Genomic DNA, 2873 nt, shown 5'->3' on the forward strand with positions numbered 1-2873 from the left:
CCCCCCCCCCCATCCATCTCTCTCCCCCTCACTTGGTCACTGTTTGTTCAACAAATGCAGGTAACCCTTTGACCTTTCAAAAGATTATGTTTGTGATGGCTTGCTGAGGAGGTCAGGCAGAGCAATGTGCATCTGTCTCCTCGTCTGTTATTCAGCCAATAAATTGGCACTGTGAAAACATCTAAATATTAAATATGACAGACGATGCAACAAGATAAGGTTCAGGGTGTCACCTGACACCCCAACGTGAGGCCCGAGCCTGTCTCTGGCCCCCGAGGTTTACATCCACCTCAGATCATCAAGGCCGTTAAATAGCACAGTGCAGCTGTAGCCACAGATTGGAGTTTTAGTTATACAAATATTTCTCTGAGGCAGAGCTGCTCCGGAGGCAAAAATAAGCCCCAACTGCAATGATTGGAGCCAGAAACAGAGTGCAAAGTATCAACAGTAAGTGGTAAGGCAGTACTGCAAAAAGAAAGTTGAAGGGTCTGCTATCAGCTTCTAGAGGTAGCAAAATCTCATATGGCACGAAAAACATTAAAAATGAAAGACTTTAACTCAAGGTCCACTTAAGGTAAAACTATGCAGAGCTATGCAGAGCTTTTAACCAGTCCACCAATCAGTTAGTTCTCATGGAGCAAACTCCAGAAGAATACACCAAAAAACCAAGAAAGGCTGTAGGTTGCAGTTGAAAGTTCTACAAACATAGTAGTATATAGTAAGCAGAGAACCTTTTTGTAGTAGTTTGTATTAGTTTGAACTACTGAATTATTTTTTATGCTCAACACATTGACTGTTTTGTTATACTTATGATGAAAAAATGTGTCCTGAGGCTGATGCTGGTAGAAAGGTTTGTCTAAAATGAAAGGGGCTCATCCTGGAGGGACCATGAATGTGCTCAGTAACTTTCAGTCCATTAGAGTTTGATTTTGTGTGGACATTTTGATCTGATGTTGGTGCAGGAGCGAAGGACAGGGGTGACCAAAAATTCTTGGTTTAGATCAAAGGTTTTATTAAACGTGTGAAATGAGATAAATCGAAAACTTGGTGTAATCTACATGTTGATATCAGCCCATTCATTTCAGGTTACCCAGGAGACATTTCTCATAGTAGCTTTAATTAGCAAATACAATGACTTCTACGTAACTGGCAGTTTTTTGTCATGAGAAAGAGTGCTTATTGTTTTTACGTTTCCTATTTTTTGGAATGTGTCTAATGTTATCATCTAGAAAAAGTGTCATTTAGGCCCCGCCCGCTGACATTTAACACGACCAATGAGATTATTCCTGCCTCTGACACTGAGATTCACAACAATCCCAAACGAAAGGCAATTTATCACAGAAAACAAGGTAGACTGTCTTTCAGCTGTGAGGAAGAATCCCCCATGCTAGCGTGCCCTTGAGCAAGGCAGCTTCAGATGATCTGTAACTAAAGCTGCTCTGTGCTCATTAGGATAAATAATGACTAAATGGAAGTATTTCCTGTTGTCCTTCACTGCAAGGTTAATCTTTCTATTAATGATGCTGCTTCTTGGATTCCTCCCTTGCCGCAATGCTGGAACCTGCGAACAGCTCTGCTCTAAGGGCATCAACTTCAGCCTGATTGAATTTACTGAGGGAGTCGTGCAGACACAACAAAAGCAGCCACAAACATCAGACGGTCGACCTTTGAGTTGGTGCAGGAGGAGTGGATGCGGAAAGTTGGACTTTCATTTGTGACATTTCGACAGTTTGCAACGGGAGATGAAGCAGCAGATGAGAGCGGATTGCAGACATGTTGGACCACAAGAAAGAAAATCCCACTGAGTCAGACTGTGGCTGTGCATGACAAACGTCCAACAGAACAAAAATGATGATCGGGTTTTAGTTTGAGGCAATACCCCGCAGTGTGCTGTTTTGCTTTGTTGTATTGTTTTCTGTTATTATCCATGTCTGCTCAGTTTCGGTTTATTTTTAAATCTTGTTTGGCATGTGCTTTGACCCTGAGAAAGTTAGTAACTTTCCTGCTCACTTACATAAGCTGCAATGACGACTGAATATGTATGTGCTGGAGGAAAAGCTAACAGTCGCATTGGTAGATTTCAAGCAAACTGTGGCTTAAAGAAAGACGCCTCATCACTCCCCGCTGACAGGGTTTCATGAAACAATACCGGGAGCTGGGGGGGCATAAATCGCTGTTGCTCAGCATTCACACTCACAGCAGCTCAGCTCAGACTCTCCGATTGTTGCCTGCCTGGCTGATTGTTTACTCAACATATTGATCTTCACTTCGTGGCTCACTCCTCTGTATATTATCAGCTATCCCAGACAGGACTTAATCTGCTCTTCCCATTAACACATGCTAATAGGGAGCCGCTTCTATCTATATGCCTGCCAAGGCTCCCACAGATGACTCGTCAGTGTGGCTGGCTGCTGGCTGGCTGGCCGGCCAGCCTGCTCACGGCAGCTGAGGCCAAGCTCGCTGTGGGCAGGATTATCGGCTTACTTGTGTGTTCTGGGGGGATTTTTTGAAAGTTCTGTTCTGAAAACTGTGGCTAAAGTACAGCACTATGCCATAGACATGCTGATTGTCAGATTTGGGGTCTTGTTATGCGGCCATATGCAAAGCGGACAGTAATAATTAAAAAAATATACGCTGCACTAGGCAAGGTTTTGTAAACTTTCATGAGTCCAGAAGAAGATGGAGTCCAGCAGAGAGAGGCATCGTATCAGTGGCAAATGAGATGCAGATTCACAGTATTTGGCCAAATTTAATTCCAGTGCCAAGTATGGACACTGGAAAGAAGTTTGCTCAGAACACAAGAAAGGGTTCAAATCAGAGGTAAACAATATGAAACTTTGGGCAAGGAAATTCATTCTTGATCTTGGGAACAG

General features: G+C 43.2%; 1 protein-coding gene across 1 annotated transcript in view; it reads right to left on the reverse strand.

Annotated features, from left to right (window-relative positions):
• fgf5 (fibroblast growth factor 5) overlaps positions 1 to 2873 on the reverse strand; it is a 10284-nt gene that overhangs the window by 2998 nt on the left and 4413 nt on the right. The window lies entirely within an intron of this gene.

This window comes from Morone saxatilis, unplaced genomic scaffold (assembly GCF_004916995.1).
Source record: "Morone saxatilis isolate NCDOM2014 unplaced genomic scaffold, NCSU_SB_2.0 Contig16, whole genome shotgun sequence".
Lineage (NCBI taxonomy): Eukaryota > Metazoa > Chordata > Actinopteri > Moronidae > Morone > Morone saxatilis.